This window comes from Carcharhinus amblyrhynchos, chromosome X, assembly GCF_965287045.1.
Source record: "Carcharhinus amblyrhynchos chromosome X, sCarAmb.v2.hapA, whole genome shotgun sequence".
NCBI classification, from domain to species: Eukaryota; Metazoa; Chordata; class Chondrichthyes; order Carcharhiniformes; family Carcharhinidae; genus Carcharhinus; species Carcharhinus amblyrhynchos.
In genome coordinates this window covers 4,485,563-4,502,209 of record NC_137359.1, presented here as the reverse complement: position 1 = coordinate 4,502,209, position 16,647 = coordinate 4,485,563, and the positions used below count along the sequence as shown (strand labels likewise).

General features: G+C 44.8%; 1 non-coding gene across 1 annotated transcript; it reads right to left on the bottom strand.

The window, feature by feature from the left end:
- Nucleotides 1–997: 997 nt before the first annotated feature.
- Nucleotides 998–1,079, bottom strand: trnas-aga (transfer RNA serine (anticodon AGA)). Its single transcript has one exon. It is a non-coding gene; the product is annotated as a tRNA-Ser (tRNA).
- Between the last annotated feature and the right edge of the window lie 15,568 nt (nt 1,080–16,647).

The window sequence follows — 16,647 nt, the reverse complement described above, 5'->3', positions numbered from 1 at the left end:
ACCCCCTCACTGTCTCCATCTGCTGGTGTCACTGTCTCAGTGCACCCAGTTACCCCTTCACTGTCTCCATCTGCTGGTGTCGCTGTCTCAGTGCACCCAGTTACCCCTTCACTGTCTCCATCTGCTGGTGTCGCTGTCTCAGTGCACCCAGTTACCCCTTCACTGTCTCCATCTGCTGGTGTCACTGTCTCAGTGCACCCAGTTACCCCTTCACTGTCTCCATCTGTTGGTGTTGCTTTCTCACTGCACCCAGTTACCCCTTCACTGTCTCCATCTGCTGGTGTCACTGCCTGACTACACTCAGTTATACCCTCACTGTCTCCATCTGCTGGTGTCGCTGTCTCAGTGCACCCAGTTACCCCTTCACTGTCTCCATCTGCTGGTGTCACTGTCTCACTGCACCCAGTTACCCCTTCACTGTCTCCATCTGCTGGTGTCGCTGTCTCAGTGCACCCAGTTACCCCTTCACTGTCTCCATCTGCTGGTGTCTCTGTCTCACTGCACCCAGTTACCCCTTCACTGTCTCCATCTGCTGGTGTCTCTTTCTCAGTGCACCCGGTTACCCCTTCACTGTCTCCATCTTCTGGTGTCGCTGTCTCACTGCACCCAGTTACCCCTTCACTGTCTCCATCTGCTGGTGTCTCTTTCTCAGTGCACCCGGTTACCCCCTTCGCTGTCTCCATCTGCTGGTGTCGCTGTCTCACTGCACCCGGTTACCCCTTCACTGTCTCCATCTGCTGGTGTCTCTTTCTCAGTGCATTCAGTTACCCTTTCACTGGCTCCATTTCAGGATTTCGACAGCGTAACAGGGAAAATATTCACTCTGCACACAGGTGAATAACTCAAGTTCTCAGATGCAAATTTGATGAGAAAGCATCTCAGGAGGACAGGCAGCAACCTCATGCAAATTTGCTGGGATCTACAATCATCCACATGGGATGGTGATTGGATGCACCATCCTTTCCAAGGAGAGCGAGTGAAACTTAAATGAGAAAGACGTAGTCAGCAGGACTCGAACCTGCGCGGGGAAACCCCAATGGATTTCTAATCCATCACCTTAACCACTCAGCCATGACTATACAATGAAAAGAGACAAAAATCATCCTGATATCCAATCAATAATCCTTCGAGCCGGCCTCCTTGATGTGATACTGACCTCTTGTGCTGGATACAAATGCGGTTCATTTCTCCATTGATGACATGTGTCTGTGTTCTTTCCCCATGTCGGCTCAATTTCATCTCTCATCTAACGTTCCTTTCATTCGGGTACAGCAGATGGGTTTACTGAAATAAACACTTGCAGGCATTTTATATCGACCCATACTCAGAACAAGATATAACACAGACTTTACATCCCAAAATAGCTCCTTTAAAGGTGCTGTGGGAAAACGAGCTTTTACCACCTCCTCTGGTCTGCTTTGACATTGCAGTATCAGCACCATTCTGAGTGTTTACTGCCCCGTCTGGTCTGCTTTGACATTGCAGCATCAGCACCATTCTGAGTGTTTACTGCCCCGTCTGGTCTGCTTTGACATTGCAGCATCAGCACCATTCTGAGTGTTTGCCGCCTCCTCTGGTCTGATTTCACATTGCAGCATCAGCACCATTCTGAGTGTTTACTGCCCCGTCTGGTCTGCTTTGACATTGCAGCATCAGCACCATTCTGAGTGTTTACCGCCTCCTCTGGTCTGATTTGACATTGCAGCATCAGCACCATTCTGAGTGTTTGCCGCCTCCTCTGGTCTGATTTCACATTGCAGCATCAGCACCATTCTGAGTGTTTACTGCCTCCTCTGGTCTGATTTCACATTGCAGCATCAGCACCATTCTGAGTGTTTACCGCCTCCTCTGGTCTGATGTCACATTGCAGCATCAGCACCATTCTGCGTGTTTACCGCCTCCTCTGGTCTGATTTCGCATTGCAGCATCAGCACCATTCTGCGTGTTTACCGCCTCCTCTGGTCTGATTTCACATTGCAGCATCAGCACCATTCTGAGTGTTTACTGCCTCCTCTGGTCTGATTTCACATTGCAGCATCAGCACCATTCTGAGTGTTTACTGCCTCCTCTGGTCTGATTTCACATTGCAGCATCAGCACCATTCTGAGTGTTTACCGCCTCCTCTGGTCGGATTTCACATTGCAGTATCAGCACCATTCTGAGTGTTTACCGCCTCCTCTGGTCTGATTTCACATTGCAGCATCAACACCATTCTGAGTGTTTACCGCCTCCTCTGGCCTGCTTTGACACTGCAGCATCAGCACCATTCTGAGTGTTTACCCCCTCCTCTGGCCTGCTTTGACATAGTAAAAAGTCTGACAACACCAGGTTTTAGTCCAACCTATTTATTTGATAATATTCTCACTAGCTTTCGAGGGGTTACCCTCTTCGTCAGGTGAATGGAGAGTTCTGGCCTCAGACAGAGCATATAAAGCACAGACAGTTTAGAGATTACTGATTAGAATGCGAATCCTTACACCTAACCTGCTGTTCAAGACCTGAAGTGGCTGATAATGTGAGTGGTAGGAGCACTGATCACAGGTTAAAGAGATGTGTATTGTCTCCAGACAGTACAGTAAGTGAGGTTTTGCAAACCCAGGCAAGTCACGGGGGTTACAGATAGTGCGACATGAACCCAAGATCCCTGTTGAGACCGTCCTCATGTGTGCGGAACTTGGCTATCAGTCTCTGCTCAGCGACTCTGCGCTGTCGTGTGTTGTGAAGGCCGCCTTGGAGAATGCTTACCCGAAGGTCAGAGGCTGAATGCCCGTGACCACTGAAGTGTTCGCCAACAGGAAGGGAACAGTCTTGCCTGGTGACTGTCGAGCGATGTTCATTCATCCGTTGTCGTAGCGTCTGCATGGTCTCCCCAATGTACCATGCTTCGGGACATCCTTTCTTGCAACGTATCAGGTAGACAATGTTGGCCGAGTTGCATTTAAGGTCACGGGCATTCAGCCTCTGACCTTCGGGTAAGCATTCTCCAAGGCGGCCTTCACAACACACGACAGCGCAGAGTCGCTGAGCAGAGACTGATAGCCAAGTTCCGCACACATGAGGACGGTCTCAACAGGGATCTTGGGTTCATGTCGCACTATCTGTAACCCCCGTGACTTGCCTGGGTTTGCAAAACCTCACTTACTGTACTGTCTGGAGACAATACACATCTCTTTAAACTGTGATCAGTGCTCCTACCACTCACATTGTCAGCCACTTCAGGTCTTGAACAGCAGGTTAGGTGTAAGGATTCGCATTTTAATCAGTAATCTCTAAACTGTCTGTGCTTTATATGCTCTGTCTGAGGCCAGAACTCTCCATTCACCTGACGAAGAGGGTAACCCCTCGAAAGCTTGTGAGAATATTATCTAATAAATAGGTTGGACTAAAACCTGGTGTTGTCAGACTTTTTACTGTGTTTACGCCAGTCCAACGCCGGCATACCCACATCATGACTGCTTTGACATTGCAGCATCAGCACCATTCTGAGTGTTTGCCGCCTCCTCTGGTCTGATTTCACATTGCGGCTTCAGCACCATTCTGAGTGTTTACCGCCTCCTCTGGTCTGATTTCACATTGCAGCATCAACAACATTCTGAGTGTTTACTGCCTCCTCTGGTCTGATTTCACATTGCAGCATCAGCACCATTCTGTGTGTTTACCCCCTCCTCTGGTCTGATTTCACATGATGTGGGTATGCCGGCGTTGGACTGGTGTAAACACAGTAAAAAGTCTGACAACACCAGGTTTTAGTCCAACCTATTTATTTGATAATATACTCACAAGCTTTCGGGGTTAGTCCCTTCGTCAGGTGAATGGAGAGTTCTGGCCTCAGACAGAGCATATAAAGCACAGACAGTTTAGAGATTACTGATTAGAATGCGAATCCTTACACCTAACCTGCTGTTCAAGACCTGAAGTGGCTGATAATGTGAGTGGAAGGAGCACTGATCACAGTTTAAAGAGATGTGTATTGTCTCCAGACAGTACAGTAAGTGAGGTTTTGCAAACCCAGGCAAGTCACGGGGGTTACAGATAGTGCGACATGAACCCAAGATCCCTGTTGAGACCGTCCTCATGTGTGCGGAACTTGGCTATCAGTCTCTGTTCAGCGACTCAGCGCTGTCGTGTGTCGTGAAGGCCGCCTTGGAGAATGCTTACCCGAAGGTCAGAGGCTGAATGCCCGTGACCACTGAAGTGTTCGCCAACAGGAAGGGAACAGTCTTGCCTGGTGACTGTCGAGCGATGTTCATTCATCCGTTGTCGTAGCGTCTGCATGGTCTCCCCAATGTACCATGCTTCGGGACATCCATGTACCTGGTGGATGGTGTTCTCACGTGTGATGATGGTATCCATGTCGATGATCCGGCATGTCTTGCAGAGGCTGCTGTGGCAGGGTTGTGTGGTATTGTGGTCACTGTTCTCCTGAAGGCTGGGTAGTTTGCTGCGAACAATGGTCTGTTTGAGGTTGTGTGGTTGTCTGAAAGCAAGAAGTGGGGGTGTGGGGTTAGCCCTGGCGAGATGTTCGAGATGAAGACGGCTCGTCTGGTCGGCTTTGACATTGCAGCATCAGTCCCATTCTGAGTGATTACCCCCTCCTCTGGACGTCTTTGACATTGCAGCATCAGTCCCATTCTGAGTGATTACCCCCTCCTCTGGACGTCTTTGACATTGCAGCATCAGTCCCATTCTGAGTGATTACCCCCTCCTCTGGACGTCTTTGACATTGCAGCATCAGCACCATTCTGAGTGTTTACCCCCTCGTCTGGTCGGCTTTGACATTGCAGCATCAGCACCATTCTGAGTGTTTACTCCCTTCTCTGGCCTGCTTTGACATTGCAGCATCAGCACCATTCTGAGTGTTTACCGCCTCCTCTGGCCTGCTTTGACATTGCAGCTTCAGCACCATTCTGAGTGTTTACCGCCTCCTCTGGTGTGATTTCACATTGCAGCATCAGCACCATTCTGATTGTTTAACGCCTCCTCTGGTCTGATTTCACATTGTAGCATCAGCACCATTCTGAGTGTTTACTGCCTCCTCTGGTCTGATTTCACATTGCAGCATCAACACCATTCTGAGTGTTTACCCCCTCCTCTGGTCTGATTTCACATTGCAGCATCAGCACCATTCTGAGTGTTTACCCCCTCCTCTGGTCTGATTTCACATTGCAGCATCAGCACCATTCTGAGTGTTTACCGCCTCCTCTGGTCTGCTTTGACATTGCAGCATCAGCACCATTCTGAGTGTTTACTGCCACCTCTGGTCTGATTTCACATTGCAGCATCAGCACCATTCTGAGTTTTTACTGCCTCCTCTGGTCTGATTTCACATTGCAGCTTCAGCACCATTCTGAGTGTTTACCGCCTCCTCTGGTCTGATTTCACATTGCAGCTTCAGCACCATTCTGAGTGATTACCGCCTCCTCTGGTCTGATTTCACATTGCAGCTTCAGCACCATTCTGAGTGTTTACCACCTCCTCTGGTCTGATTTCACATTGCAGCATCAGCACCATTCTGAGTTTTTACTGCCTCCTCTGGTCTGATTTCACATTGCAGCTTCAGCACCATTCTGAGTGTTTACCACCTCCTCTGGTCTGATTTCACATTGCAGCATCAGCACCATTCTGAGTTTTTACTGCCTCCTCTGGTCTGATTTGACATTGCAGCTTCAACACCATTTTGAGTGTTTACCGCCTCCTCTGGTCTGCTTTGACATTGCAGCTTCAGCACCATTCTGAGTGTTTACCGCCTCCTCTGGTCTGCTTTGACATTGCAGCATCAGCACCATTCTGAGTGTTTACTGCCACCTCTGGTCTGATTTCACATTGCAGCATCAGCACCATTCTGAGTTTTTACTGCCTCCTCTGGTCTGATTTGACATTGCAGCTTCAACACCATTTTGAGTGTTTACCGCCTCCTCTGGTCTGCTTTGACATTGCAGCTTCAGCACCATTCTGAGTGTTTACCGCCTCCTCTGGTCTGCTTTGACATTGCAGCATCAGCACCATTCTGAGTGTTTACCGCCTCCTCTGGTCTGATTTCACATTGCAGCTTCAGCACCATTCTGTGTGTTTACCGCCTCCTCTGGTCTGATTTGACATTGCAGCATCAGCACCATTCTGAGTGTTTACTGCCTCCTCTGGTCTGCTTTGACATTGCAGCATCAGCACCATTCTGTGTGTTTACCCCCTCCTCTGGTCTGATTTCACATTGCAGCTTCAGGACCATTCTGAGTTTTTCCCCCTCCTGTGGTCTGATTTCATATTTAAACTTCAGCAACATTCTGAGTGTTTACCGCATCCTCTGGTCTGATTTCACATTGCAGCATCAGCACCATTCTGAGTGTTTACCCCCTCCTCTGTTCTGATTTCACGTTGCAGCATGAACACCATTCTGTGTGTTTACCGCCTCCTCTGGTGTGATTTCACATTGCAGCATCAGCACCATTCTGAGTGTTTACTGCCTCCTCTGGTCTGATTTCACATTGCAGCATCAGCACCATTCTGAGTGTTTACCCCCTCCTCTGGTCTGCTTTGACATTGCAGCGTCAGCACCATTCTGAGTGTTTACTGCCTCCTCTGGTCTGATTTCACATTGCAGCTTCAGCACCATTCTGAGTGTTTACTGCCTCCTCTGGTCTGCTTTGACATTGCAGCATCAGCACCATTCTGAGTGTTTACCCCCTTCTCTGGTCGGCTTTGACATTGCAGCTTCAGCACCATTCTGTGTGTTTACCCCCTCCTCTGGTCTGATTTCACATTGCAGCATCAGCACCATTCTGAGTGTTTACCCATCCTCTGGTCTGATTTCACATTGCAGCTTCAGCACCATTCTGAGTGTTTACTGCCTCCTCTGGTCTGATTTCACATTGCAGCATCAGCACCATTCTGAGTGTTTACCGCCTCGTCTGGTCTGATTTCACATTGCAGCATCAGCACCATTCTGAGTGTTTACCGCCTCGTCTGGTCTGATTTCACATTGCAGCATCAGCACCATTCTGAGTGTTTACCGCCTCCTCTGGTCTGATTTCACATTGCAGCTTCAGCACCATTCTGAGTGTTTACCGCCTCCTCTGGTCTGATTTGACATCGCAGCTTCAACACCATTCTGAGTGTTTACCGCCTCCTCTGGTCTGATTTCACATTGCAGCTTCAGCACCATTCTGAGTGTTTACTGCCTCCTCTGGTCTGATTTCACATTGCAGCATCAGCACCATTCTGAGTGTTTACTGCCTCCTCTGGTCTGATTTCACATTGCAGCATCAGCACCATTCTGAGTGTTTACTGCCTCCTCTGGTCTGATTTCACATTGCAGCATCAGCACCATTCTGAGTGTTTACCGCCTCCTCTGGTCTGATTTCACATTGCAGCATCAGCACCATTCTGAGTGTTTACTGCCTCCTCTGGTCTGATTTCACATTGCAGCATCAGCACCATTCTGAGTGTTTACCGCCTCGTCTGGTCTGATTTCACATTGCAGCTTCAGCACCATTCTGAGTGTTTACCGCCTCCTCTGGTCTGATTTGACATCGCAGCTTCAACACCATTCTGAGTGTTTACTGCCTCCTCTGGTCTGATTTGACATCGCAGCTTCAACACCATTCTGAGTGTTTACTGCCTCCTCTGGTCTGATTTCACATTGCAGCTTCAGCACCATTCTGAGTGTTTACCGCCTCCTCTGGTCTGATTTCACATTGCAGCATCAGCACCATTCTGTGTGTTTACCGCCTCCTCTGGTCTGATTTCACATTGCAGCTTCAGCACCATTCTGAGTTTTTACTGCCTCCTCTGGTCTGATTTGACATCGCAGCTTCAGCACCATTCTGAGTGTTTACCGCCTCCTCTGGTCTGCTTTGACATTGCAGCTTCAGCACTATTCTGAGTGTTTACCGCCTCCTCTGGTCTGCTTTGACATTGCAGCATCAGCACCATTCTGACTGTTTACTGCCTCCTCTGGTCTGATGTCACATTGCAGCTTCAGCACCATTCTGAGTGCTTACCGCCTCCTCTGGTCTGCTTTGACATTGCAGCTTCAGCACCATTCTGAGTGTTTACCGCCTCCTCTGGTCTGATTTCACATTGCAGCATCAGCACCATTCTGAGTGTTTACCCCCTCCTCTGGTCGGCTTTGACATTGCAGCATCAGCAGCATTCTGAGTGTTTACTGCCTCCTCTGGTCTGATTTCACATTGCAGCTTCAGCACCATTCTGAGTGTTTACTGCCTCCTCTGGTCTGATTTCACATTGCAGCTTCAGCACCATTCTGAGTGTTTACCCCCTCCTCTGGTCTGCTTTCACATTTCAGCATCAGCACCATTCTGAGTGTTTACCCCCTCCTCTGGTCTGCTTTCACATTTCAGCATCAGCACCATTCTGAGTGTTTACCACCTCCTCTGGTGTGATTTCACATTGCAGCATCAGCACCATTCTGAGTGTTTACCGCCTCCTCTGGTCTGATTTCACATTGCAGCATCAGCACCATTCTGAGTGTTTACTCCCTCCTCTGGTCTGATTTCACATTGCAGCTTCAGCACCATTCTGAGTGTTTACCGCCTCCTCTGGTCTGCTTTGACATTGCAGCTTCAGCACTATTCTGAGTGTTTACTGCCTCCTCTGGCCTGCTTTGACATTGCAGCATCAGCACCATTCTGAGTGTTTACCGCCTCCTCTGGCCTGCTTTGACATTGCAGCTTCAGCACCATTCTGAGTGTTTACCGCCTCCTCTGGTCTGATTTCACATTGCAGCATCAGCACCATTCTGAGTGTTTACCCCCTCCTCTGGTCTGATTTCACATTGCAGCTTCATGCTTATATGAAATTCACCTCAGTCTCTTGGTTTCGCCTCACAGTTTGCACCTCTGTTCTGTCTGTGTTCTCTATCTCGCTTGTGGTTTGCCTTCCTTGTAAGTATTTCATCGGATGATGTATAGAGAGACTGTTAACCCACACTGCAGCCATCCTGATGGGTTTTTTTTATTAAGGGGCAGTGTAAAGGAAGTTATCTTCTGTCACACACTGCCCTGTACCGGCCTCTGATGAAGCAGAGCCTTTGTTGTTTAGAATGAGCTGAAACTCGGTCAGTGACAGACTAGTTTACCTCTGAAATCACTGAGGTTCTCCTTACTGTTCACTCATTCTGTCTGTGGGTTTGATCAGAAAAAGGCAGGGATCAAGGTGTATTTACAGGGATAGGCCACTGGGTGGCGCAGTGACTCGATCACCAAAGACCTATATCTAATATTTGAAACCAATTTGTATCAAGATGTTAATAAACACAAATAAGAGTCTAACTTGTTCAATCGGCTATTCTTTCCCAGCGGCACCGTCTCCGCCCACTCTCTACAGCCTGGTCTCCTCCTGTCAGCAACACAACTCTAAATTCCAGCCCATTTTAATCATGTAAATGAGTGCCCATAACCCGTCCTTGTTCAGACCCACTACCACTGGAATTAAAATACTCACAAACGAATGAAAGATTGAATGTATTAAACGATATAATATCTAGAGATGGGTCTGATAGTGTCAGAATGAACCACATTTTACTGATATAACTTCGTCAGTTCATTCATGTGATCGAGATGGCTTGTTTTTGGAACTTTTCAAGTCCATCTCAAAGTAAATCTATCCTCTCGCAAAGTGAACTGAGCATAATGTCGTAATGTGTTTATTCCAACTTTTCAAAACCAGTTTAAATGGTGTTGCAATATTGGCATCCACCTGGAGATCCCAGTGTATAAATTAAAGCTTCTTCAAATGGACCTCCCTTAACCTGGCGCACCTCCTGTATTGTAGAGTCCACTAGAGGTAGACAAAAACGTCGACCATCGACGAAAGACTTGAATAAGGCACTCAGAGTGTTAAAGTGGGCGGCGTGGGCTTGTAGGGCCAAAGGGCCTGTTTCCTGTCCTGTGCTTTTCTTTGTTCTTTGTACTAAAACCTCGACACGCCAGGCAGTGAATTATATTTTGAGGAGGAGAGGACATTGTATTGAGGTTAATCTCCCGAATTAATCTCTGGCTCTCTGCGTCTCTGCTGGTCCACCTTATTTCTCTCTACCTTTCGTTGTTCATTCTTTGCCTTTTTTCTGAGGTCTTCCTGTCTGCAAACATTCCAGTATTTTATTGCTGTAACTTCTGCCTGAGTTCCGATCATCAGCATTTTTAATAATAATGGTATTCCAGAAACATATGGATTAGGAGCGAGAGTCGGCAATATTGCCCTTCAAGCCTGCTCCGCCGTTATATATGGTTATGGCTCATCTCCATGTCATCTTAACTCCACTCCGCTGACATTTCTCCATCGCCCTTTATCCTGCTTTTAATCAAATATTTATCTCCCTCTTTGTTGAGTTAATTGATTGATTTTGCATCCACTGCACTCTGAGACAGCGTGTTCCATATATTCAGAATCGGCAGTGAGAAGTACCTGCTTGGTACCTGCCGGGCGGCACGGTAGTACAGTGGGTTAGCACTGCTGCTTCACAGCTCCAAGGTCCTGGGTTCGATTCCTGGCTCAGGTTACTGTCTGTGTGGAGTTTGCACATTCTCCTTGTGTCTGTGTGGGTTTCCTCCAGGTACTCCGGTTTCCTCCCACAGTCCAAAGATTGTTAGGGTGATTGGCCATGCTAAGAATTTGTCCTTTAGTGTCCAGAGTAGTGGAGGTTAGAGGGATTAGTGGGTATAATATGTAGGGATATGGGGATAGGGCCTCGGTGGGATTGTGTTCGGTGCAGACTTGAAGGGCCTCTTTCTTCACTGTAAGGTTCTGTGTTTAAAATCTGTCTTTAACCGTCCCCTTTACTCTTCAACTATCGCCTCTTGTCCTGGACCGTTATAGAAGGGGTGGGGGGAGCATTTGGTTAACATTTACTTTATTTTGTTTTAAGATTTACTTGATTCTAAGCGTCAATGTTTTGAAGTGTGCATTGTTTTTGGGACAGTTTCATCTTTATAATATTTACACAAGTATGCAACTGCTTATTTAGATTGTGCACATCAGCTATCATATATGAGAAAAAAACAACTGAACCAAAAGATTATTGAAGAGAGAACATTCAAACCCTTCCCCATAATAAAATGAATTTTACACTCAGTTGGCCGGATTCTTCAGTCAACAGAACGACAGTTTTGGTCGCAGTCAACTGCCAGATATCAGTGCAACAATCTGAAATGTAATGATGTGATTCATGGTTTTTTTGAGTGGACAGGATATCATTGGTTGTTATTAGTTGGTCAATGTGATCAGCACAGCGCAGAGTTTGAAAAAAAATTCACTCCCTCTAAAAATAAATACTTTCCATCACCGAACTCAGCGTCTCAATCTGTTTTTCACGTATGTTTTTACAGGTAAACGATGTTGCAACTTCAATATCCCTACGGTAATTCTGCAAGGTATAAATTAAAGGATTCTGGAATATATAACCTCAGAGTTTAAGACTGAGAGACTGTCAGAATCACAAAGGGACTCGTCATTTCCAACTAACCATGCATCTTCCAATTGATATGGTTGAGAAAATATTCTACCCAATTCTTGCTGTTATTGGTGTTCCTGGTCAGTGATTATAACCATTGAAATTGTGTAAATATGTCTCTGAATTGAAGCTGCGACTGAAAACATTCCACTTTGATCTCACACTCACGGTTATACAAATACCTGCTCAACAATCTAATTCCCGTAAATATCTGGAAATATTTCTATGTTTTTGTTCCCCGTCATCAGCCGACAGTAAACTTCTGTCCTTCACTAACGGCGTCTCTGAATGATGAAGTTATTGTTCTCAGTGCAATAGTTTCTAATGTTAGATTGGACTTCAAGTAAAGTGGATTTATTAGTCACAAATAGGCTTAAATTAACAGGACAATGAAGTTACTGTCAAAAAAATCCCCCAGTCGCCACACTCTGGCATCTGTTTGGTTACACTGTGGGAGAATTTAGCATGGCCAATGGGCCCAACCAACACGTCTTTCCAACTGTGGGAGGAAACCGAAACACACGATGGAAACTCACGCAGACACGGGGAGAATGTGCGGACTCCGCACAGACAGTGACCTAAGCCAGGAATGAAAGTCGGCTCCCTGGTGCTGTGAGGCAGCAGTGCTAACCACTGCGCCACTCTGCCACCAAAAAAGCAATTTCCCTGAATGAAGGTTGAGTGGAAGGAAGAGTAAAATCACATTGTGCAGATCAGCAACCGCAGTGGAGTATCTGATATCAGTGAACAAGTATTACTGGAAGCTTATTTCAGTGTAGGATCTTACTGAACGTGGGTCTGTCACCAGGTGGTATAATCTAATCCACCTCTTACTGGAGCTGTCTGTGCATGTGGAATTGTGTTGTGTGTGAGACGGGAACTGCAATGAAATTAGTCGGTTCAGATCTTCAATTCAGGTTTTTTTTTACTGGGGATTGATCCCTGCTCTCTCTGCAGCTTTCTGTTTGTATTAGGGTTGGAAGAGATTGATAACAGGAAGAGTTTGGCTGTGTTTTGAATACTTCTGTTATTGAGTCTATGCAGTGACATGTCTCGATATCTGTTTGAACTGTTCCAAGAGAGAAAAAAAAATCAACTAGTTCCTAACATTTAATGACCCCAGAATTTTAATATTTAACTTTAACGGACAACATTTTAATTATCTTTTGGACGGCTTTTATTCATTTCTACTAATCTAAAAATGAACCCTGATGTTTCCTTTGATGTTGTTGGATATTGTTCAGCTGTGTTGCTGCTTTAAATGATTTATGAACTTTCCCCTGACTAAACTCCCCAAAAGCATTCAAACATTTGTTTCCCTAGGAGCGATTGGGGAAATGATCACCTGAAGCCGGGGGGGACACAGATTTAAGGTAAGAAGCTGGAGATTGGAAGTTCATTGAGGAAACATTTTCCACCCAGAGAGTCGTGGGAATCTGGAACTCTGCGGATCCTTCAAGGCACTTAAGAAATCTTTTGATGAGCACTTGGAATAATGTCTGAGCCATTGGACAATCTATTTTGGAATGACAATAGTGTGGACAGTGATATGGAAACCTGGGTGACATTCTCCGCTGTCACTCGGTCCTCAAGAAATGTTCTGTTCGTTATTAATCAATAGATGTTCTTGTCTCTGCTGTTTATCATAGTTAATTTGTCAGTTATTAATCAATAGATGTTCTTGTCTCTGCTGTTTATCATAGTTAATTTGTTAGTTATTAATGAATAGATGTTCTTGTCTCTGCTGTTTATCACAGTTAATTTGTTAGTTATTAATCAATAGATATTCTTGTCTCTGCTGTTTATCATAGTTAATTTGTTAGTTATTAATCAATAGATGTTCTTGTATCTGCTGTTTATCATAGTTAATTTGTTAGTTATTAATCAACAGATGTTCTTGTCTCTGCTGTTTATCATAGTTAATTTGTTAGTTATTAATGAATAGATGTTCTTGTCTCTGCTGTTTATCACAGTTAATTTGTTAGTTATTAATCAATAGATGTTCTTGTATCTGCTGTTTATCATAGTTAATTTGTTAGTTATTAATCAACAGATGTTCTTGTCTCTGCTGTTTATCATAGTTAATTTGTTAGTTATTAATCAATAGATGTTCTTGTCTCTGCTGTTTATCATAGTTAATTTGTGAATATTTGAATGTGAAATCGAACCTGTTCGGTTTTTCCAGCATTTTCTGTTTTTGTTCCAAACTGCCTCCAGTATCCTCCTTCAACCTACACCTGACCCTTTGGCCTCCTTCCCGTTCTTGCCCTTTTCATTGAGATCTGTCAGTGTGACATTGTTAGCGTGGAGGAATTCAGAAATCAGTGAAAATGGAGAATGTTGAGAAATTTCCCGTCTCGTCTCCCTTCTCTCTCATGATCTGCTCCTGCTCTGAGTTTTTATGTTTTTATATTTCAATCTGCTTCTTCCCATTCTGCAATTAAATCCCTAACACAACTTCACCACCAACATAGTAACTTCCTACCCTTTTCCTTCCAGTTTGGTACAGAGAAAGAGAATGTCCCATCAGTAATTTCCAGGTTCTTCTCTCTTTTTTCTCTCTCTTACAGTTAATTTACTGGGAATTGTGATTCTGTGTTGGCAGAACTGTGGACTGTCCACGTGTACCACTCGCTACCTGGTGGCTATGGCAACAGCGGATCGACTGTTTGTTATCACTGACCCGATACTGAACCAGGTCAATTACTATTATTTCCCCTCGAGTTTCCTATCACTTACACCCGTGTGCAGTGTTAAACACGTCCTCAGAGCTGCCGCCCAAGATTGTTCTGTCTGGTTCACCGTCACATTCTCCTTTGATTGATTTGTGGCCATCACCTGCCAGAAGCTGAAAGCCACATATTGCACTGGGAAAACTGCGACTGTGGTCCTGGCAACAACCAGCATCCTGCTCTGTCTGAAAATCATCCCTGGGTACTTTACGTATCAACCAAGAAAGATAATTGACAATGTTCCTTGGTTCTGTGACACAAAGGCAAGTGCATGGACTGATCCTGGATGGGTTGCGTTTTCCTGGTTTGATAAGATTTTAACCCCATTGCTTCCATTTTGTTTAATTCTGTTGATCAATGCTCTCACAGTCAGGCACATTTTAGTGGCCAGTCAAGTCTGTAAGGGGCTGAGAGCTCAGAATAAGGCAGATAATCGTAGTGATCCAGAGATGGAGAGCAGAAGGAAGTCGATAATTCTACTCTTCGCCATAAATGGAACTTTTATACTTCTCTGGTCAGCGAGTGTTATAAAATTCTTCGATGCGGATGTGAGAGGATGAATCTACCTCACTGATCCTGAATACACATTTCTAACTGTTGGAGTTATGCTGCTAAATTTAAATTGCTGCACAAACACATTTATTTATGCTGTGACTCAGTCCAAATTAAGGGATCAGATCAAGATCGCGGTAAAATATTCGGTCACATCAGTTATTCAACTGATGAAGAAACAGAAATGACTGACAGCCAATCAGAGCCGGGGTTTACTGAATGGCCGTTTCAATTAATCAATCAGGAACTCTAGATGCTTACTGACAATCTCTGGAACCAATCAGGGAATTCATCGCACCAATCGATAGACGCTTCCACCAATCAAGTAAATTGGAACACTGACTAAAAGAATCCCCAGCCAATCAGACACTGATTTCAGAGCTTCAGTCACGGTAGCAAATCAGGGAGCACTGCCACTCAGAATGAGCAACCAATAGGAGAGCTCGATCTGTGAACCACAAATACTTCAACCTATCAAGGTGCTGAATGTGGTCATTCAGAGCTACATGAGCCAACCATCTCTCTCTGACTGGTGCCTCAGCCAATCAGCCTCCAGCTAATCCCGACACAGAGCCTAATTGACACAATATGGAGCTAATCAGTGAGTTAATTGCAGCTCATTAACCAATCATAATTTGGCCCTCCTATTAGATTGTCACACGGTCTATCTGCCAACAATTCTTCAAGTGGAACCACACCGAGAGTTATGTTTCATCAACTTTATTTCTTTGATGTAAATTAATGCATGAACCAGACAGCAGAAATTCACTGGATGAGATATTGAGATACTGAGGACAAAAGGAATGAATTTTCTCCACTCTACTGACACCTCCCCCCACCACCCAATTAATCATTACATGTCCCGATCTCTGACAAATAATGTACATATCTGAGACCTGCTCTTCAATGCAGAATCACAAGTCCTTCCAAACACTTAAATCGGTCTATTTTGTACATTTCCCCCAGTATATTCGGTATTTCATAGTTACACAGCTTCATATGTTTCCAGTATCACAATGTTATGCAAACGTTCCTGACTCTCAGACGACCAAAACAATTGATAATGAAATATTTCATTGTCACCCCATGATCCAGATGCCTCAGGGGTCTGCCAATGTATTAAATTTTCTTCTCTGAAAAATATCATAGACAAGGACACAAACATGACTGAGAGAAGACGTTCCATTTTGGATGCTCTTTTATTCTTTCCATTCAGTAGAATGTAGGAGCAATGCCGGATTGAAATGTCTCTGACCTGAATTGCACACAATTTCCAAATTTCCCTGTGCTGTTTGATTTCCGGTTTCCATCTTCATCTCTTCACTACACAACCCAACTTAGTTTACTGCATTCCACTGGTTATTATCCCACACAAATCATAAAAGCTGCAGCCCAATAAAATATCTTAATTACAATTTAAAAGGAAATCAGACATGTAGATTTGATTTTGGGGAGTAACATATGTTGATCGCTGAGCTGAAATGGCAGAATTTTGAAAGTTAACTTGCTGTTAGCGCACTATTCCCACCTTAAAATTCTCCCTAATTCAAACAATGGTGTTGTTGGTTTTCAAATGTCCATTAACGTCAGTTAATCTTTCTCCGAAATCGATTTTGTCTTTTATATCCAAATAAATCACTTTGTGTATCACTTCTTTGTCTCATTTGAAATCCTTTGAATGTCTCTTTCTTTTGACAATTGTCGTCATTTTCACTACCCATCTGATGTGGGAAATTATTTTAGGTGGTCTGATCAATTTAAAGACTTTATTCAACATTTCATTTCAGAAAGAGAAAAACGTTTATTCAGTTCAACTAAATTCTTCAATTCAACGAGATTTTTTTCATTAACACATTCAAATGTTTGAAACAAAAACATCACAAATTAACAATATTC